The following is a 23,120-nucleotide window of genomic DNA, read 5'->3' on the forward strand; positions in this document are numbered from 1 at the left end:
GAGGGGGGAGGATCCAGCGGAGGAGGGACCTCTCCATGTGCTGATCTAGGGGGAACAACAGAGGGCTAAGATTTTAAACATCAACGTTTTAATAGTACAACCTAATAAAATGTGTCAGGCACCTGAATATTTTGCGAATGATCCTGTATAGGCCTGGGGTTAATACAGCCGCAGAGCCTCCCTTGTAGCAGCGGTGTGAAAAGGGGAAGACAGGTTAGCAAAAGGAGATAACTGTGAAGTGGAGAAAATGGTGGATTTTCACTGTCTATTTGCACTATTCCCATGGGCTCAAAAGGATAATACAATACCTGCGAAGGGAAGGGCTGCGGAATATGGTTTCTCTGTAAGTACGGGCAAAGCTCTTCATAGGCTGGAAATAAAAGGTAACAAAACAAGAACCTGTTAGAATACTTCACATTCATGTGGCCCCTTTCAGGTAAGAATTGCAAAACGCTTTACCTTCATTACTTAAGCCTCACAGTGCCCCTGTCCAAGACTGCAGCAGAGCCAATATTAAAATCCACAAGTTGTGACTCTCAACCTCCTGATGTAACCACTATGCAAATTCCCCTATTAATCTTATAATAATAATATATGGAGATATACCTATCTCATAGAACTGGAAGGGACCCCAAAAGGTCATTGAGTCCAGCCCCCTGCCTTCACTAGCAGGACCAAGTACTGATTTTTGCCCCAGATCCTTAGGTGGCCCCCTCAAGGATTGAACTCACAACCCTGGGTTTAGCAGCCCAATGCTCAAACCACTGAGACTTGAACCCCCCAACCTAGGGACTTGTTTGACTGATCAGATGCTAAATCCTGACTAATGGAAACTTGTTTCAAAGTATAACAGCCGCAAGGCCCTCAGTTCAATCCCCATCACTGCACTGCATCTCTGACCTCCGGTGCACTGTCTACATTGGCACTTTACAGCACTACAACTTGCTGCGCTCAGGGGTGTGTTTTTTTCACACCCCTGAGCGAGAAAGTTTCAGCGCTGTAGAGTGCCAGTGTAGACAAGTGCTAAGTGGATTGGCAGTGTGTGCACCTCGGGAGTTTCAGCGCAGAAAGCTGCTTTACTGCGCAGAAACTTGCCACTGCAGACAGGGCCTAACTGTAGCCTCTCAGGGCACGTCTTCAGTCTTCAGTAGCTACACTCCTTGTGGAGGTGGGTTTTTTAGAGTGCAGTATCAACATGAGAGTTTCTACACTACACAAGCCACATTGAAGCGCTGGAGCTGAATCACACACGCGCAAAATAAACTTTCAGGATTACCAAACTGCACCCAGGTAAGATTGGTGTCACTGCAGATACAATTTGGATTCAGTTCAGTGGGCTCAGGACTCATGTGACAGAACTGCCATGAATACATCAGCATTCTCCATGGGAAACATGATTTAGGTAAGACCATCCCGCAAGTCTAAGCCTAATACATTAAGAAACTGATTACAGGTAATATCTCACCCTCAGAGATGTTCCAATAAGCTTCTTCCTCAGACTAGACTCCTTCCTAGTCTGGGCCCAATCCTTTTCCCTGGTACAGTCCTTGTTAGTTCCAGCAGACATCTTAGGTGGAAACTAGGGGTTTTCTCATGACTGGCTCCTCTTTGTTCTGTTCCACCCCCTTTTATAGCTTTGGCACAAGGCGGGAATCTTTTGTCTCTCTGAGTTCCCACCCCCCCTTCTAAATAGAAAAGTACCAGATCTAAGATGGATTCCAGTATCATGTGACACGGTCACATGTCCTGTGAGACCTTATTCTTCATTACCCACGGGCTGGCCCACACGTACACAGAAAGGCTTGCAGGTAAATAAACCCATTCACAACCAATGGTCCTAGTCAATGGGAGCCATCAAGATTCTAATCCATCATTAATGGCCCTATGTAACTTTGCATAGTTACAATAGGATCTCAGAGTTATACTTCATATTTCTAGCTTCAGATACAAGGATGATACATGCATACAAATAGGATGAACACACTCAGTAGATTATAAACTTTGCAAGAGAACCTTACAAGAGATCTTTTGCATAAAGCATATTCCAGTTACATTATATTCACATTCATAAGCATATTTTCATAAAACATATGGAGTGCAATGTCACACACCCCTCAGCAACCCAACTCAATTTAAAAAACATTTTGTTTGCCTGGTCTTGAACCTCTTGCGACACCCCTGCCACAGACACACACGCTGTCAGCTCCGCCTGACTCACAGAATGAGAGGGGCACCAAGCTCAATAAAAGGGATGAAGACTTAGCAGTTACTTGGATTTTGGTATTTATAGTATTTTAGCTTCACCTGGAGAACTATGTCACTTGGTTAAAGGTCAATGCAAATTTGCAGGCCCATCCGGCCAAGTAAGCAATGGATTTTGTCTTATCAGTTGAACAGGCTTGTTGGATGAAGATAAAAAAATTGGCTAATCTTCAAGAAGAGAAACATGTTTCCTGCCTAGCCCTCTAATACACAACCCCTCTCGTTACACTATGAAGCTACAGAAAAGCCTCTGATCTACTATGTGAAGGAGGCAGTGGTGGGTTTACAATGGAGCCGGGCCCGTGCTCAGAAGGGGCCCTGTCCTGCTCTGCTTGCACTGCATCCCAAGACCCCACCAGCTTGCTGGCTCCCCACCACCCATCACTTGCTCCTCAGGCCGAGGGATCCTCTCCACCCCCTGACCCCACTGCCCTGCTCCTCTCTGGCCCCTGGCTGGACCCCCCCATGCACCTCTGGCTCCGGGCAGTCTCTGCTTCCCACCGCCTGCGGGGCTCGCCTGTCTCCCCCGAGCTGTCTTCCCCCGCCTGTCACCCCCAATTGGGGTGGGGGTAAGGGTGGGGGGCTTGCCTGGGCCCCTCCAGGAAGGGCATCTTGAGAGAGCCCAGCTGGGGCAGGCCCTGGTCTGGCCGATCGTGCTACTCCCGAGGGGCCGGAGTGATTCCCAGCCCCGGGACCAGCCTTGGCTGTGCGGCTGGCTCAGCCCAGCAGACACAGTCACCTCCCAGCAGGGCCAGCGAGCGCGGCCGGGAGGCAGGGGGTGGGGAGTGGGTTTCGGGGGGTGTTGGGCTGTGAGGTGGCGGGGAAGATCTGTGTGTGTTGGGGCACTAGGGAGTGGGGGTTTCTGTCGGGGGTGCTGGGCAGTTTAGGTAGGGCTGTGGGCAGGGGGGCACTGGGCAAGGGTGGTGTTGTGCATTTGTGGGAGGGGTTGGGGGAGGTGCTGGGCATAGTGGGTCCAGGGGGAGCTCTGGCCATAGGGAATCGGGGGGATGTTCCAGGGCTGGGCAGGGGGGCTGTGTGGCGCGGCATAGGCCCACCCCCGAGGCAAAGGGACATGCTGGCAGCACAAGGCCGGGCGGGCCACTGTGCATCTGGCAACTGCCGGTTTGTAAATAGTGTCATGGGCTGGGTGGAGCGGGGCCGCCCCTGCCATGCCATTGCCTCCATGGGGGCCCACAAATATGTTTGGCGCAGGGCCCACGCATGGTTAATCCGGCCCTGGAAGGAGGCATGACTGGCATGCTTTGCACTTTGTTGTTACTGGAGCAGAATTGCCTCCAAGAACACGCAGGCATGAAGCCACAGGATATCTATGAACTGGATTGCTGAAAATTATGCAAGGAGAGGCATGCATAGTGAAAACAAAACTGGGTGGCTTGGGTTACAATGGAAGAGCAATCACCAGTTCCCAAAGGACTGCGAGGGAAGGTGTTGCTCCTTGGCAGAGGGAAATGGAAATGAAGACGAAGAACAGAGACAGGCACCTAACTTTCATTCAGCCTACAAAGCCAGGACATGTACTTAGCCGTATGCACACGGTCCATGATAAACACACCTGGCAAGATCCAGCCTCGTTTACACCCAAGCAACTCCAGTGATTTCAGTGGGAATGTGTGTGTGTAACCAAGGACAGAATTTGTCCCATAGATGATTAATGATGTTCACCACTTACATAGAACTTTCCATCCTTTGAGCTCATAGTCCTTTACAGTGAGGAAACTGAGGCACAAAGATACTTGTAATTTGCCCAAAAGTCACATCGGGAGTCAATGGCAGAACCTCAGGTCCTCCTGACTTCGAATCCACACTAGTACCATATCCATGGAATAACAGCACCCAAGGCTCCAGACAAGTGCTTAATAGGTGATATAATTCAGTACAAATGACAGTTTACTAAGGGCATGTCTACATTGGCAGAGTTACAGCGCCGGGACTAACAGCGCAGCTCAGAGAGCACTGAAGGGAAACCGCTGTTGTGTGTTCACACTGTCAGCTGCCTGCGCAATAGTGTGTTCACACTTGTGGCACTTGCAGCGGTATTCGGAACGGTGCACTCTGGGGAGCTATCCCACAGAGCACCTCTTCCTCTTCTACTGCTAAGAGTTGTGGGAAGACAGAGGGGATCACGGGGCATCCTGGGTCCTGTCCCAATGCCCCGTGATGCATTGCTTCACATCCCAGCAATCCCTGTGCTTCCGTCTGCATTTGGCGCCATCTTTCAACGGTTTGTGTACTGCGCGTTCTGCTCTGCCTCTTCGGTCCGCACGAATGCATCCCAAACTGTTGACCAGTATGCTGCTCGCTTTGACCAACATGTCACGAGTGGCAGTGGAGTTATTCCTTAAACTACAAAGGCAAGAGAAGTGCGACATTGATCTCGCCACACGTACTAGCTACGATATGAGATTGCTTGTGGCATTCACAGACATGCTCACCACCGTGGAATGCCGCTTTTGGGCTCGGGAAACAAGCACTGAGTGGTGGGATCACATCATCACACAAATCTGGGATGATGAGCAGTGGCTGCAGAACTTTCGGGTGAGGAAAGCCACATTCATGAGACTGTGTGATGAGCTCGCCCCAGCCCTGCGGCGCAAGGACACGATAATGAGAGCTATCCTGCCATTGGAGAAGTGTGTGGCAATTGCATTGTGGAAACTGGCAACTCCAAACTGCTACCAATCGGTCGCTAACCAGTTCGGAGTGGGAAAGTTGACCATAGGACTCGTGTTGACGGAAGTGTGCAGGGCCATTAATTGCATTCTGCTCCGAAAGACCGTGACTCTGGGCAACGTGCGTGACATTGTGGATAGCTTTGAACAAATGGGTTTCCCTAACTGCGGACAGACAATAGATGGCATGCATATTCCAATTCTGGCACCAGACCACCTAGCCACCGAGTACATTAATCGCAAGGGGTATTTCTCTATGGTTCTCCAGGTGCCTGTGGATCACCGTGGGCGTTTCATGGAAATTAACACTGGCTGGTCCGGAAAGGTGCATGACACACGCATGTTTCGGAACATTGGCCTATTCAGGAAGCTGCAAGCAGAGACTTTCTTCCTGGACCAGAGAACTGTAGGGGAAGTCGAAATGCCCATTGTGATCCTGGGAGACCCCACCTACTCCTTAATGCCATGGCTTACGAATCCATACACAGGGCACCTTGACAGCAGCAAGGAGCAGTTCAACAACAGGCTGAACAAGTGTAGAATGACTGTTGAGTGTGCTTTTGGCAGTTTAAAGGCCTGCTGGCGCTGCCTAGATGGGAAGCTGGACCTGGCCAATGACAATATTCCTATGCTTATAGCCGCATGCTGTACGCTTCATAATGTTTGTGAAGGGAAGGGTGAAAGCTTCACTCAGGACTTGACTGTAGAGGTTCAGCGCCTGAAGGCTGAGTTTGAACAGACAGAGACCGGGGCGCAGCGCAGGGACATAAGGAGCAAGGATGCCTTGAGGCAGTTTAAAGCTGAAAGCCACTAATATTTGTTGCTATGCTTGGGAGTGCAGTGCTTGTAATGCTAGGAGGTGATTGTGATTGGTGCAGACAATGCACTATGAAGGTTTAACATAATGGTCTGCTGCTTTGGTGGGCTCTGTTTGCTTTCAGTTAATAGAATAAAGATTGCTTTCAGATCAACACAATTCTTTTATTAAAAAACAACAACCAGAGGAGAGAGTCAAAGAAAAAAAAACATCAGCAGTCAGGGGGATGGAAAGGTCCCATGGGGAGGTGGGGTTCCGGTGCTGGTGCACTGTCTACACTGGTGCTTTACAGCATTGAAACTTGCTGCGTTCAGGGATGTTTTTTTTACACCCTGAGTGAGAAAGTTGCAGCGCTGTAAAGTGCCAGTGTAGACAAGCCCTCAGTGACAGAACAAGGACTAATGGTCTCAAGTTGCAAGTGGGGGAGGTTTAGGATGGATATCAGAAAAAACTTTTTCACTAGGAGGGAGGTGAAGCACTGGAATGGGTTACTTAGGGAGGTGGTGGAATCTCCTTTCTTAGAGGTTTTTAAGGCCCGGCTTGACAAAGCCCTGGCTGGGATGATTTAGTTGGGGATTGGTCCTGCTTTGAGCAGGGGGTTGGACTAGATGACCTCCTGAGGTCCCTTCCAACCCTGATATTCTATGATTCTATCATTCTATGATTCAGTCCACTTGAAATCTCAAGAATTCTTTAGCTTTACACTGTCTAAACTGCATTGTAACATCCGTAAAGCCAGGCCTGTCTCTTTTTTGTACTTGTCAGCAGAGACCCAAGCACATCTACAATGCTGTTTGTAATAAACAATAAACTACAGTGATAGTCTTGGACAAATGAGACAGCTCTAAATCAAGTTTACTCTGGTTGAAAGATTCTGGGAAAGGTCCCAATCATCATAAAACAAGAAACTAAACTGGATATATTCTTACATTGTTTTTCTCCCCCTCGAGAGCAAACATATTTCTAACCATGGGACACCAGTTGTTTCTAATATAATTAAGTTACATGAGCTCAAGAGACATGTAAGGACACTTGCAACAGTGACTAACTGCGGCCTCTACAGTTGTGCTCATAGTTTCGTGCAGGAAAGTTTTTGGGGGTACTTTCTTTTCACCTAGGTTTTTGAGGGTGCATTTTCTTGCATTTAATTTTTGAATATGCAAAAACATAGCTGTGTGCATATAAACTTCCTTTGCACACAAGTGGGCTGTACTGAATTTTGTGTGCACAGATATGAGGTTTTGTACACGTTAAAAATGAGCTGTGAAAAATGAGTTCCCAGACATTTGTAAAACTGTGATGAAGAATTTTCTACTCATGTCTCACTTTCGTTTATTGATTCTTAGCCTGTGTGATAAAACGCATGTTCACCATCTGACCAAATATAGACCCTGATACAGGAAAACACCTCTAGTCAGGAAAAGAGTTAAGCATATTCTTAATTTTAAGCACATGCTTAGGTGCTACTGAAGTCAGTGGGTCTGTTGAGCACATGTTAATTGTTTTCCTGAATCGGGGTCTTAATGCTGATGTCCCTCCCACCTTCAAAATTAAACAGATTAGGTTCAGTGAAGCAAGTGATACTGTTCTAGTTGAAGGTAAGAAACCTGGCTCTGCTTCATCTGAGAAAACGCTGTTCCTGTACGGTCTTTCAGCATGTAAAAAGAAAGGGAGATGAAACTTACCCATCATGATTTTCTGTTGCTCAGCTTGGTTTACGTCTTTGAGGGATAGGAGCAGGAGCTATGTGGAGGTATATGTATGCCTGGTCACAGAACATACAAGGCCCTACACAACTTTGTGTTATTGTCATCAGAAAAAGGAAACTACAGAAACTCTACTTTAAGAGACCTAGGCTCCTGTGTGTAAAATACACGCCTGTGCAGGCAGACAGCATGGAGCTGATGCACTACTCACTTACAAAAAGAACAGATACAGACGTGTAGATACAGACTAACACGGCTACCCCCTGATACTTGACTACTCACATTCTCAAAACAATGGTTTTGAGTGGTGCACAAGCCTCGTGAAACAACATGGCTGTGTGGTTAGATGTTCAGCTGTGCATGTGTTCTCCCTGTGTGCTGTCCCAGCTCTGCGCAGACAGCCGGCACCACAGACCTCAAGTGAAACGCCCAGTGACCACAAGATTTGTTAAGGTACGAAGGCACCTGGCCAGCTTTATTATCAACAAAGCATAGTAACAGCACCTGGCAGATTCTATGAGGATACTAAGACGTATGCCCGTGACAATGGACACAGCTCAGTGAATAGCAGGACTTTCCATTCCCCCTCGGCTGGACAAAGACATTCCCTCTGAGAGACATCTTTATACCCTGATACAAACAAGTTACTGTAGGGGGGGGTGAGCACCCACTCCAGCCCTGGAGGAGTTGGAAAAGCCCTGCAGAGGGCTGGGGCTGGGCAAGGGAGTAAAACCCTGGCTGATGGGGGAAGTGGCTGCAGCTGGGGCCACGCCCCAAACCAGGCAACTGGGCCTTATAAGAAGGCCAGGGAAGCCAGAGGGAAGAGTCTCTTTCTAGCTGTAGAGAGAGATAGGCCTGGCTGCTGGGGAACTCACCTGGGGACCTAGAGTGAGGTAGGGCTGGGGAAAGGCCTTAGGAGCTGGGAAGCCCTAGGCCAGCAATTCCCCAGGCTGTAGGGCCTAGTCTTAGGCCCACCTAGGTATTGGGCTTGCAGAGGGGCAGCCTGAGGGTGGGTAAAGGCAGCCAGTCTGAACCCCTTTGCCTGTGATGAGTAGCTGATACTGCAGTCTGTCCCAGTGAATGGGGGCTAGATGGAGACTGGGCAGTAGCCAAGATTGAGGCAAAGTGGGGATAGTGGGTGGGGGTTCCCCTGGGATAGGGAGACCCAGAACTGTGGGGGTACTGCCAAGGGACAGCACCTCAGGTAAAAGGGCACTCGGGTCCAGGGAGGGACATGGGGGCCACAGGACAGGTGGATCACTGGCCTGCAGAAGGTGCTCCAGATGCTGGAAGAGCTAATTCCCAGGAGTAACCAGCAGGAGGTGCTGCAGGGGTGAGTCCACTCATCTAGTTATGTACTGCCTCTGACATAGTTAGTCATTGCCCCTGATGTGGCTAGTTATTACCCATTGCTTTGTACCTGTTGGTTTGATCAAAACATTTTTATTACATACTGTTATCCTTATCTTATCTTTTAGGAGGAATCAGTGCATTCATTATCCTTGGGGAATGTTTTTGTACTATCCTTGATATCGGGATGTTTTGGTACCACTTGATATCGGGATGTGTACTCTTGCGTAAGTATTCTGTGCTTAGCACTTCTTAGGAATGTGCATTTCTGCAATATCCGCCCTGTTCTTGCCAGATTCTGTGACTTTTAAAGTCAGCCTGACTTTTGCTAACTTTGCTTTACATTAGTAAAGCTTGCCCACAACTTTAGCTGAGGCCTCATACCAAGCCTCTGAGATATAAGCCCTTGTCTCAGTCTCTCTTCCTACTACAGGCTGCTTTCTGGTTTGGGACTATGTAGCCAACTGATCTACATTTTATTATTTGTACTCCCTAGAGACCCAAATATATTCCAACCATGTTGTGCTAGGGAGCATACAACCATACAGACCATTACATATTTCACTTTTAAAAATAAAAAGGAGACAAAGAGTAAAAGAATGAGCAAATGAAATAGGGCATTAATTTGGAAGCATCAAAACACAGTTGTTCTGGAACTTCTCCTGGGGTTGATTCTGAGCTAATTTATCGCCAGGGCCTGTAGGAGGAGTCCCAACAAAAAACTGTGGTGAGATAGCCAAACTATTGATCCTTTGTTCTCATTGGGATGAAATTCTCCCTTTTGCAGAGGATCAGTGTAAATCCTCAAAAGGCTTAAATGGGATTTAGCACTGCATTGGCCTTGAGGTGCCCCAGTGCACAGGGATGAGGTTCATTAATTTATTTTTAATTATTATATTTGTTGAAGATAACAGGCAGTTTCCGGAACAGCACCAACACTTTACCTCTACTCTCAACAGCGCAGCCACATGCCAGATTAGATTAGTGGAATCTTGTAATTTCACCATTAACTCTTGAATTGGGTTTTGAAATGAATCCAACAGGACATCTTTTCTTAAAGACAAACTCATTAGAACAATTATGGCAATGACTGAATTATGAAGCCACAGAACAAAGAAGGAGCTTGTCTCCCCCCCGAGAAGTACCTACAGTGAACTTTATCTGAACTTTGCATTGGCTAAATTAGGTTCAAGAAAGTACAGTAGTGAGCAAAACAACTGTCAGGTTGGATCACAGAAACCCCCTGGGAGCTGCCACCTGATGTGCCAAGACTACCTCTGCTCCTGTTTTCCCTGCCAGCTCAGGACTCCAGTACCCTGTCTTGCTGAGCCAGACACTCCCATCTGCTCCAACACAGACCCAGAGTCTGAATTACTTGCCCCAAGGCTACAGGTTTACTTGAAAACTGCTCACAGAAGTGTGCCTGTCTTTAGCACTCAGATGCCCAACTCCCAATGGGGTCTAAACCCAAATAAATCTGTTTTACCCTGTATAAAGCTTATGCAGGATAAACTCATAAATTGTTCACTCTCTAGAACACTGATAGAAAGATATGCACAGCTGTTTGCTCCCCCAGGTATTAATACATACTCTGAGTTAATTACTAAGTAAAAAGTGATTTTTTTATTAAATAATGTAGGATTTAAGTGGTTCCAAGTAGTAACAGACAGAACAAAGTAAGTTACCAAGCAAAATAAAATAAAATGCGCAAATCTATGTCTAATTAAACTGAATACAGATCTCACCCTCAGATGCTCCAGTTTTCTCCCCCCCGACCCCCTTCAGACTGGACACAATTCTTTCCCCTGGTACAGCTCTTGTTCCAACTAAAGTGGTAGCTAGGGGATTCTTCATGATGGCTCCTCTCTTTGTTCTGCTCCACCCCTTTATATATCTTTTGATAAGGTGGGAATCCTTTGTCTCTCTCTGGGTTTCCACCCTCCTCCCCCCCCTGGAAAAGCACCAGGTTAAAGATGGATTCCAGTTCATGTGACATGATCACATGTCAGTGTAAGACCCCAAGCTTTCATTCTTCCCAGCCTGACTCACAGGAAGGCCTGCCTGCAAACAGAGCCCCAGTCGATTGTCCTGGTTGATGGGAGCCATTAAGATTCCAAACCACCATTTATGGCCCACACTGCATAATTACAATAGGCCCTCAGTTGTATTTCTAGTCCCAGATACAAGAATGGTACATTTATACAAATAGGATGATCACACTCAGCAGATTATAAACTTTGTAATGATACCTTACAAGAGACCTTTCGCATGAAGCATATTCCAGTTACATTATATTCACTCTACCATATTTGTATATTTTACCATACAGACTGCACAACGTCACAGATTATATTTGAACTTCAGAAAACCTTTGATAAGGTCTCTCAATAAAGGCTGTTAAGCAAAGTAGGCAGTCATGGGATAAGAGGGAAGGGCCTCTCATGAATCAATAACTGGTTAAAAGATAGGAAACAAAGGGCAGGACTAAATGGTCAGCTCTCAGAATAGAGGGAGGCAAATAGAGGTGTCCCCCAGGGGTCTGTACTGGGCCCAGTCCTATTCAACATATTCATCAATGATCTGGAAAAAGGAGTAAACAGTGAGTTGGCAAAATTTGCAGATGACACAAAATTACTCAAGATAGTAAGTCCAAACCTGACTGCAAAAGTTTACAAAAGGGATCTCACAAAACTGGGTGACTGGGCAACAAAATGGCAGATGAAATTAAATGTTGATAAATGCACAGTAATACATATTAGAAAACATCCCAACTATACATATAAAATGATAAAGCTCTAAATTAGCTTTTACCCATGGTCCACCCAGGGGACTCACTTTAGGCTTCCCGATTCCAGCCATCATCTCTCCTGGGCAGAGAGCCATGTCTCACTTCCCCCAGCCAGGGATTTTAAGGCTGCATAGCTCTCTGATTTACACTGATATTCCCAGCAACCCAGATTACCTAAAAAGGCCAGCACCTGCATTTTGCCTTTTCGCAACGGCTACCAGTGTATTGCCTGCAGTTATAAGTTATTATACAGCTCTTTCTAAGCCAGCACAGTTGTTCTGAAAGTAAAAACATTACAGAGAAAACAATAAAAGAACCAACACGCATGCTAAAAAGCTTAGCAGAGATCATTGCCAACTCCAACCTAGGGCTCTGGTAGGTGTCAGTCCTTCAAAACCTAAGACTGGGTTTTCCTCATAGTTACAAGTTCCTATCAGTCTTTAGATCAGGAACCAGAAGGAAGGCTGGGTAGATCAGCATTTCTTTATACATCTTGGACCTTAGAACTTGGTTCTGTAACAGTTAATCAGCAGGCAATCACCCCCTCCTTGGGGCGTAGCTTCAAAAGGCTAGTTTTTTTTTCATAACCAGAGTTGGAGAATTTGCATTAACTCCATCTTCGCCGCCAGGAAAGACATTATACAATAAGAGAACGTACAGTATGCGCTACAGGAGTTCCTCAGCCCCTCTCCCTGCACAGAGGTCACTGATCCCTCTGTTTCCCAGCAGTATTTCCTTATTTACTTTGTCAAACAGGCACTGAGAAATGACTGACTCAAATTTTGTCCTATTATAAACATCAAAGCATGTATCACAACATGTCCAAAGAACAATACAGTGGAAAACTGCATAGGAAATTACTTGTAGTCACACTCAGTGCAATGATGATCATAAAAAATTAAGCTGTGGAATCTTTCTGGCCATAATTTCAGATGTTGTATTAATGTTCAATTATTTACTCCTGAGGGCATTCTGCGCCAAAAAAAAATAAAAATTCTGTGCACAATACTTGAAAGTTATGCAAATTTCTGCAAATTTTATTTGTCCAATAAATGTGGAGGCTCCAGCATAGCATTGGGAAACACAACCCACTGGCTGCACAGAGGTGGGAGATCACTGTGCAGCTTTCCCCAGGACACGGACTCAGCGGTGAGGCTGCACCCAACTCTGACACAGCACAAGGACCAGGCCTGCCCCAGAAACACCCCAGGGCCCTGCCCTTCTGTGCCAAGTGCACCAGGTGTGGTCAGGCAGGCTCAGCAAGGCAGGATCCAAGTGTGGAGGGGATTAGTGTGGGGGGATCCAGGTGTGGGTTGAGAGGGTTCTGTGGGGGACAATCTGGGTGCGGGAGGCTCAGTGTGGGATCCAGGTGTGGGGGAGATCTGGATGGACAGGAGCTTGTTGGGGATGGTTCTGGGTGCAACAGTAATGGGACTCCGTGGGGGGTCCAGGTGAAGGTGGTTGGGGCTCAGCAGGGGGGTCTGGGTGTAGGGGGCTCAGTGGTGGGGTCCAGATACTGGGGGAGTGGGGCTCAGTGGGGTGGGAATCCATGTGCAACTGGTTGGGGCTCAGTACCATGGATACCCAGATGTGTGGCTCATTGCAGTGGTCCAGATGCAGGGGGAGAGGGGCTCATTGGGGGGGTTCTGGGTGTGTGTGTGGGGGGCTGATGCTTGGTGGGAGGGTCTGGGTTTGAGGGGGTCTGGATGCATGGGAATTGGGCAGATGGGGGGAGCAGCTCCCTGTACAGTGATCGCTCCCCCTGCAGCTGAGAAGTGATGGGTGCAGGGTGAAGTTTGCAGAGTTTCCTACAGCTGGGGGAGAAATCTGGGGGTGGGTCTGAACCAGCCCCAGATGCCATGCAGGGGAAGAGGAAGTCCCATCCTCCCCAGCCCAGCCAGGATGAGTAGCTGAGCCTGGCGCAGGGTAGGAGCCACCAGCCAGGTCTTCCCCAGTCCCACCACCTGCCTCACAGTGATTTACCTCTCTGCCGGCTGCCCTGGGCACCCAAAACATACTGCTGGGGAGGATCACATTACCGCTCTTGTGGCTTCCCTGTCAGAAAGTCATTTTTCTGCAGGGAAACAAAGAAATCTGCAAGGGACATAAATTCTGCGCATGCGCAGTGGCACATAAATCCCCCAGGAGTATCAATTACACATTTTTCCCAATCAGACTGTGAAGTGCTGACAGTGTGTTCAGCCCAGTACAAGGCATAGAAATAAAGACTGCCCCTGCCCCAAACTGCTTAACCATGGGAAGAGAGCTTTATAATTTAGCAATCTCTCAGGGGTTTAAGTGTGGCTTTAGTAATGGATAGACCTTGTGTTGGCTTCCAGCACAGGGATGGTGCCATGGGGTATATGTACCTCACGCTGCTGATTGACAGTCTCTTGAAAGCTGGGAAGATAAAAGGGCTGGGAAGCAGAAGGGCAAGGTGGCCGCCAGAGGAGTGAGCAGGCTGGAGAAAGGAGCTCCTGCCAGCACACTACTAAAGAGCCATGTCAGAGTCAACAGCCCAGGAGGGGACGGACTGACTGACAGGCTGGAGAGCCTGCCCAGATCCAGGGGAAGGTAGGAGGGAGCTCAAGGCACTGTCAGAGTTGAAGAACCCTGATCCTGCTTATCTAGCTCGAGGGGCCCTGAGCTGGAACCCAGTGGCTCTGGGTTCCCTACCAACCCCATGTTGGGCTTGGGGAGTGAAGAAAGGATTTTCAGACTCCTGGACACCAGGAATAGACTTGGTTTGTGTCTTTTCCAGGCCCAGGAATTAGCCAGATGTTCACTCAGAAAGCAAGAGGGCCTGTGTTCCCTCTAATTTTTCCCAAACATGTGCCGAATGAATTTTGTTATGTGCACCAATATGGAGATGATGTGTGACACATCACCTCATATTGGTGCACATAACAAAATTCATGTGGTGGGGGTGAGGCCAAGGCGTTCAGAGTGTGGGAGGGGGCTCAGGGCTGGGGCAGGGGGCTGGGGGTGCAGGCTCTGGGGTGGGACCAGGTATGAGGGGCTCAGGGCTGGGGCAGAGGGTTGGGGTCTGTGTGTGGGGGTGAGGGCTCTGGAGTGGGGCTGGGGATGAGGGGTTCAGGGCTGGGGCAGAGGGTTGGTGTGCAGGCTCTGGGGTGGGGCTGGGGAGGAGGGGCACAGGGCTCGGTAGAGGGTTGGGGCGCCGGGGTGTGGGGTGGGGCCGGGGATGACGGGCTCAGGGTTGGGGTCTGTGTGTGGCAGTGAAGGCTCCGGCTGGGGGTGCGGGCTCTGGGCTGGGGCCGGGGAGGAGAGGCTCAGGGCTGGGGCAGAGGGTTGGGGTGCAGGGGTGAGGGCTCTGGTTGGAGGTGCAGGCTCTGGGGTGGGGCCGGGGAGGAGGGGCTCAGGGCTGGGGCAGAGGGTTGGGGTGCAGGGGTGAGGGCTCTGGCTGGGGATGCAGGCTCTGGAGTGGGGCCAGGGATGAGGGGTTTGGGGTGCAGGAGGGTGCTCTGCGGCTATGGCGGAGAGACTCCACCCAGCTCTCTCTCCCTGCAACAGCACCTGGGCTGGGGGGGAGAGGCGCCTCTCCTTGCTGTGGCAGCTCCGGGGCTGGGATCAGGGGATAGGTGCCCCTCCCCCAGCTGCGACAGGTCCGGGCTGGGTTTGGGCTGCCCCTCCCCTGACCCCAACTCAGCCTCAGCCCCAGACCTGCCACGGCAGGTTGTGGGCTGGGCTAGGTTGGGGCCGTGGGAGGGGCTCTTCTCCCCCAGCTGCAGCAGGTCTGGGGCTAGGGAGGGGCTGGAAGAGGAGCGCCCCTCCCGTGGCAGGTCCTGGCTGGGCAGCCACACAGTTTACAGGGAACTTGGAACAGGGCCTGCCCATATGGGTTAAAGGGGCACTCACAGTAGCAAGAGCAGCTTTCAGGATGTAGAGCCTTCAGGAAACCCCTCTCTTTCTGTCACACTTAGAAAGCCAATACTGAAAAACTTGTACTTTGGGCTTTGTGAAGTTTTACTCACTATCAGGGAGTAATCACATTGCTGTTACTCTGTGTATTGGCCTACCCTGCGGGCCCTGGCAGCAAGCACAAAATAGCCTCTATCTTATGCAAGAATACAAGAAAACATCGCTTCCTTCACCAGATGGTCAAGGAAACTTAGGTTGATTTTGGGTTTTGTTTTCTTGGCTTTCTTTCTTTCACTTGTGTTTTACTTTGAAAATCCCCAGTAGTACTGGATCTTCAAGAGAGTGGTTTATGCTGCCAATTTCTTGCACAATCTGCCTTTGGAATTTTGCCTTAACTACATGCTTACCCACTTTCCCACAACAGCTTGCCACTTAAAAGAGTACGTCTTCTCTCAGCTATTTCACAGACTTTGCTTTAAAGAGAAACTGATCTTGTGCCAGCATGCTCTCCTAGTCTGAATATGGGACGGGGGATAGGAACTCCTGTGTTAAATCTCAGCCCTGCTACTCACTCACTATAAGGCCTTGACCAAGTCACTGACTTTTTCTCTGCCTCAGGTTCCCCATCTGTAAAATGGGAGTAGTAATAGTTGCCTGCCTTGATGGAGTGTTGTGGGGAATCAATCAGTTAATGTCTAAGGGTATGTCTACACTGGCAGAGATACAGCGCCGGCAGTTACAGCGCTGCTCAGAGAGCGCTGAAGAGAAACTGCTGTTGTGTGTTCACACTGTCAGCTGCCTGCGCAATAGTGTGTTCACACTTGTGGCACTTGCAGTGGTATTCGGAGCAGTGCACTCTGGGGAGCTATCCCACAGAGCATCTCTTCCTCTTCTGCTGCTAAGAGTTGTGGGAAGGTGAAGAGGGTCGCAGGGCATCCTGGGTCCTGTCCCAAAGCCCCATGATGCATTGCTTTGCATCCCAGCAATCCCTGTGCTTCCATCCGCATTTAGTGCCACCTTTCAACGGTTTGTGTACTGCACACTCTGCCTCTTCGGTCTGCAGGAATGGATCCTGAACTGTTGACCAGTATGCTGCTCGCTCTAACACGTCACGAGTGGCAGTGGAGTTATTCCTGAAATTACAAAGGCAAGAGGAGTGCGACATTGATCTTGCCACGCGTACTAGCTACGATACGAGATTGCTTGTGGCATTCACAGAGGTGCTGACCATGGTGGAATGCCGCTTTTGGGCTCAGGAAACAAGCACTGAGTGGTGGGATCACATTGTCATGCACATCTGGGATGATGAGCAGTGGCTGCAGAACTTTTGGATGAGGAAAGAAACATTCATGGGACTGTGTGATGAGCTTGCCCCAGCCCTGCGGCGCAAGGACACGAGAATGAGAGCTGCCCTGCTACTGGAGAAGTGCGTGGTGATTGCACTGTGGAAGCTGGCTACTCCAGATTGCTACCGATTGGTCACTAACCAGTTCAGAGTGGGAAAGTCGACCATTGGATTCATGTTGACAGAAGTGGGCAAGGCCATTAATCACATCCTGCTCCCAAAGACCGTGACTTGCCTTTGTAATTTCAGGAATAACTCCACTGCCACTCGTGACGTGTTACAGCGAGCAGCATACTGGTCACTGGCACTAGAAAAGGGCAACTAAAATGATTAGGGGTTTGGAACGGGTCCCATATGAGGAGAGATTAAAGAGGCTAGGACTCTTCAGCTTGGAAAAGAGGAGACTAAGGGGGGATATGATAGAGGTATATAAAATCATGAATGACGTGGAGAAAGTGGATAAGGAAAAGTTATTTACTTATTCCCATAATATAAGAACTAGGGGTCACCAAATGAAATTAATAGGCAGCAGGTTTAAAACAAATACAAGGAAGTTCTTCTTCACGCAGCGCACAGTCAACTTGTGGAACTCCTTACCTGAGGAGGTTGTGAAGGCTAGAACTATAACAGCATTTAAAAGAGAACTGGATAAATTCATGGTGGTTAAGTCCATTAATGGCTATTAGCCAAGATGGGTAAGGAATGGTGTCCCTAGCCTCTGTTTGTCAGAGGGTGGTGAGGGACGGCAGGAGAGAGATCACTTGATCATTGCCTGTTGGTCCACTCCCTCTGGGGCACCTGGCATTGGCCACTGTCGGTAGACAGGATACTGGGCTAGATGGACCTTTGGTCTGACTCGGTAAAGCCGTTCTTATGTTCTTATGACTCTGGGCAACATGAGTGACACTGTAGGTGGCTTTGCACAAATGGGTTTCCCTAACTGTAGAGGGGCAATAGATGGGACGCATATTCCAATTCTGGCACCAGCCCACCTAGCCACCAAGTACATTAATCACAAGGGGTATTTCTCTATGGTTCTCCAGGCGCCGGTGGATCACAGTGGGCATTTCACGGACATTAGCGCAGGCTGGTCTGGAAAGGTGCAGGACACATGCATCTTTCGGAACACTGGCCTGATCAGGAAGCTGCAAGCAGGGACTTTCTTCCCGGACTAGAAGATCACTGTAGGGGAAGTCGAAATGCCCATTGTGATCCTGGGAGACCCCATCTACCCCTTAATGCCGTGGCTTACGAATCCATACACAGGGCACCTTGACAGCAGCAAGGAGCAGTTCAACAACAGGCTGAACAAGTGTAGAATGACCATTGAGTGTGCTTTTGGCTGTTTAAAGGCCCGCTGGCACTGCCTAGATGGGACGCTGGACCTGGCCAATGACAATATTTCTATGCTTACAGCCGCATGCTGTAAGCGCCATAACATTTGTGAAGGGAAGGGTGAAAGCTTCACTCAGGGCTTGACCACAGAAGTTCAGCGCCTGGAGGCTGAGCTTGAATAGCCAGAGACCAGGGCTATTAGAGGGGCGCAGCGCTGGGCCCTAGGGATCAGGGCTGCCTTGAGGAAGCAATTTGAAGCTGAAAGCCACTAATATTTGTTGCTATGCTCGGGAGTGCAGTGCTTGTAATGAGAGGTGATTGTGATTGGTGCAGACGATGCACTATGAAGGTTTAACATAACTGTCTGTTGCTTTGCAGGGCTCTGTTTGCTTTCAATTAATAGAATACAGATTGCTTTCAAACCACCACAATTCTTTTATTAAAAAACAACAACCGGAGGAGAGAGACAAACAATAAAACACATCAGCACTGACTGGGATGGTGGAAGGGAAGGTCCCAGGAGGAGGTGGGGTCCCGAGACGGTTAAAGATTTGTGTATGTCCAGGGATCATATCCACTCCTTTGGAGTACAGTGCAGCGGGTACTGTACTTCAGCAGGGCTAAACTGCAGAGGGCTGGATGTTGAGTAGTGGGTACTGGGAGGCCGCAGTGCTGGACTGTGATGGGGGAAGAGTGGAATGCCATGGATACAGACTGGAGCCAGGGTGTTGATAAAAGTGTGTTGGCAGTGTCGGGGGGGGGGGGAGCGGGCGCATGGGAAAGAGTTTTGTAACAGCAGCTGCAGGGGAGGGCAGGCACAGAGCTGCTCGGTTTGCAGTGCTAGTATCACCTGGAGCGTGTCCACTTGGGTGCTCCATAATGTTGAAAAGCCCCTCCATGGCTTCATTCTGGCACGCTGCATTCTCATTTTGGTCCCTCTTCTCGCTGTCCCACCACTCCTTCAATTCCTGTTTTTCAGCTGTGGAGTGCATCATAACCTCACGCAGAAAGTCCTCCTTAGTTCTTCGTGGCCGCTTTCTAATTCTGCGCAGCCATTCAGCCACCGATAACAGAGAGGGAGGCTGGGCTCTCAAGGTCATCTCTGTGAAGCCAAAACACAACATTTTACAGAAGCAGTATTGTTTGCAACACACAGAACACTTGATTTAAAACACAGCCACTATTCACATACCTGTCACTAACTGGCTGACCCCAGACAAGCACACATGAGCCACCAGACCCCCAAAAGAGTGAGTAGCCATAGGGGCAGAGTAAATCAGTGTTCCCAGACCCTACTGTACACTGGGCACGTGGTTCTTGGGAACAGCCAGCACTGTAGGGGAGACCTGATAATCATTCCTGTCCCCACATTTTCCATAGGCTGACTTCATTATGGAAGATATCTCGCTGCAGAGGGTGAGCAGGGAATCAAGGGAGGGTCTTCTCCAAGACTGCAGCTTCCAACCTGGCCCCTATGCAGCTTGCCTGTGTGCAGCAATGGTTCCCACCCCACCACCCCCAGTGACGGCAGAGTGGTGTGGGGAAGTTACCGTTAATGGGGCAAGAAACAAAGCAGCTCTGCCTAAGAACCTGCAGCAGCGGATTGCCCAGTACACCTCTACCCCGCTATAACGCTGTCCTCGATATAGGTGAAACCGCGTTATATCGAACTTGCTTTGATCCACCGGAGTGCGCAGCCCCGCCCCCCCGGAGCGCTGCTTTACCGGGTCATATCCAAATTCGTGTTATATCGGGTCGCATTATATCGGGGTAGAGGTGTATCTCCATGAGAGTTTCCTGCAGATCTCTGAGGCAGATTCCTGTGAAGTGCGGGAGTCAATCAACACTCTGTTCTGCTAGGCATGTGGTGGTACGCACATCACACAGACACAAGCCTGCTTTCTGCAACCCTCCTGCCCCCAACAACTTGCTTCAGCAATTCCCAAAAACAAAGCCACTTACCAGGGGCCTCCTCTCCTGTTTGCACTTCGCCAAGATCCGACAGCTGTGCCTGGCTAGCCTCCTCCAGGGTAGAGAAGAGCTCCTGGCTGCATGCATCTCTGACCTCCAACTCCTCCTCTGCCTCTGGTCCCCCTCCCCCTCCTCGTTTAAGATTTCCTCCTCCTGGCTTGGTCCACTCTCGACTGGCACGCAAGCCACCCAAGTATCCACAGTGGCCTTTGCAGTGGAGGTGGGGTCGCCATCGAGTATCACATCCAGCTTTTTGTAGAACCAGCAGCTCGTGAGCGCAGCACCGGAGCAGCAGTTTGCCTCTCGTGCCTTGTGGCAGGCGTTCTGCAGCTCCTTCACTTTGACCCTGCACTGCAGTGGGTCCTGGTCATGGCCCCTTTCTGTCGTGCATCGTCAAATCTGTCTGTAGGTATCATAATTCCTATGGCTGGAGCGCAGCTGGGACTGCACAGCCTCCTCTCCCCAAATGCTGAGGAGGTCCAGCAGCTCGGCATTGCTCCAAGTGGGGGATCGTCTGGTGCATGGAGCAGGCACCTGGCCACCTGGAAAGATGCGCTGAGATCACTGCACGCATCACCGAGCAAACAGGAAGGGGACTTTCAAAATTCCCAAGGAATTCAAGGGATGGGGCTAACAGTCGGTCACCTGAGGGCAGGGCAGTAGAGTTCAAACCAGTGACCAAAAAGGCAAAAACAGGCATTGTGGGACACCTCCCGGAGGCCAATCACAGCACTGTAATCTACACTGGCACCGCAGCGCTGTACCCTGGCACAGAAAGCTGTATGCCTCTCATTGGGGTGGTTTTTTTACAGCGCTGCAACTGCGCCGTTTCTGTGCACTAAGTGGCTTGGCAGTGTGTACACCTCGGGAGTTAAAATGCAGAAAGCTGCTTTACCGCGCAGAAACACGCCACTGTAGACAAGGCCTAAGAAGTGCTAGATGCATGGTGAGCATTTTTCTGAGAGTGGGCCTGGGTGAGACTTTGTGTGTTAATGAAGAATTATCCTGGCCCTGTTTTCTAAACTGTAAGTTCTGTTTAAAGCTTCAGGCATGTACCTGCTTTCCCCACTATTCCCTGGAACGGCAGGTGCTGAATTTCTCTGCAATGCTGTGGTGAAGCTCAGAATGCACTAGTCACTTTATATTTAAAGGAGAAGAAAATGCAGATGTGTCAATGTTAGCAGCAGACTCACTGGCTGCCACAAGTTTCATATGCGAATAAACAAAATGTCCAAATCTTGCATTTGGATACTCAGATAAGTACCTAGGCAGGTGAACTGTGCTAATGGAATACGGAACTGCATGATTGCAAGGTGATTATTAAAATACGCACACCCAATGACACTTAAGTAAGAACAATGTGTTCGGCATTATGTTAGAGACATAAAGCAGAAAGATTCTAATCAGAGAGGATGATATAAATGAAAACACAGAGATAAGGAAAAAGGAAATGTTTTTGATAATCTTAAACAAGACTGTTCACTTACTGCCATTTCCCATATATCCTCTGGGAGACTGAATGCCAACTTGATAGGAAAACACAATACTGAGCATTGCTTCTGGTGGGTAATACCGACAGAACCCAATATTGGCCTTTCTTCAAGCTATTTAACAGCAGTTCTGCCAGAATCATAGAATATCAGGGTTGGAAGGGACCTCAGGAGGTATCTAGTCCAACCCCCTGCTCAAAGCAGGACCAATTCCCAACTAAACCATCCCAGCAAAAAGGGTCATTGAGTCCAGCCCCCTGCCTTCACTAGCAGGACCAAGTACTGATTTTGCTCCAGATCCCTAAGTGGTCCCCTCAAGGATTGAACTCACAACCCTGGGTTTAGCAGGCCAATACTCAAACCACTGAGATATCCCTCCCAAAATAATAGCTATGCTTTATCCTTCAGTTTACTAACCAATCATTCACCACAACATGCCTTGGCTGGATTAGAACCAAGTAGGCAGCAAAATGCTCTAGAGCCAACTCCCTAAGCCATTCAGCCAGCCAAGGGGAAAGTTTGAAACCTGAATCCCTCCCTACTACTGGGAAAACAGCAGAACAGTTCCATTAGCTCCACCAGTACAGAAGAGATCGATCACACATGAGCGGAACTGCCATATCCCAAAAGCAATGCAGCGAACATATCTGTCCATTCATCACAGTGGGAGACCTGCCACATGGGTTATTTGTATGAAGCTGGCATGATAAGCTCACAGGTCTATATAGATTTTTGAAGGAGAGGAAACAGCAAGTTCTAGACTTCTGTTCTCCTTCACTCTTCAAAGTCAGATCCCTTGGGAGGAGGGGGTGAAGAACCATGTCAGTGGCTTTTCCACCTTGGCACCACATAAGGCTAAATATTACAGTGGCTTGCTCCTTAAGTCATTGCATTCGTTGTCAAGGAATAGGACATCCAGGCCTACTTTTCTTCCAACACCAGTGTCAATCAGGAGTAACTCACCTGAAGTCAGTGAAGTTACGCTGTCATAACTGGGTGCAAAAGTGAGATGAGAATAAGGCTTTGGGTCGGACACTCAGGAAAAATGAAATCAAAGGAAAATAAATGTAGCTCTCCTCCTAACAGTATGTGCCACTCAAAGCTGCTAAACTAACACTATAGCATGTTCATCTTCAGGATTCAAGCAGCAGCAGCTATGTCACTGCCCCAGGGTATCAGCTTGGGACAGTAGTACAGTGGTCACGTCTGTGTCTATCCCAGTTGGGGCTCCGAAGTAGAGCCCTGTGTGGGACTATTTTTTTAATCCTGCTCCGAGAATATCCACTCCTGCGCCGCCAGTGAGTGTTGGGGAGCGGTTTCCCCCTGCCTCCCAAGCCTGCTCCCCCACCCCCTGTGGAGGCCTGGGGATGCCCCCCCCCCCCCCGGGGGAGGGAGCTGCATAGGGCACCAAAATGTCTAGGGACGGCCCTGTAAACAACTCATGGAAATAAGTAAACATTTAAATGCAAACCAGAAGCCTGGAAAGC

This window comes from Malaclemys terrapin, chromosome 16, assembly GCF_027887155.1.
Source record: "Malaclemys terrapin pileata isolate rMalTer1 chromosome 16, rMalTer1.hap1, whole genome shotgun sequence".
Taxonomy (NCBI): domain Eukaryota; kingdom Metazoa; phylum Chordata; order Testudines; family Emydidae; genus Malaclemys; species Malaclemys terrapin.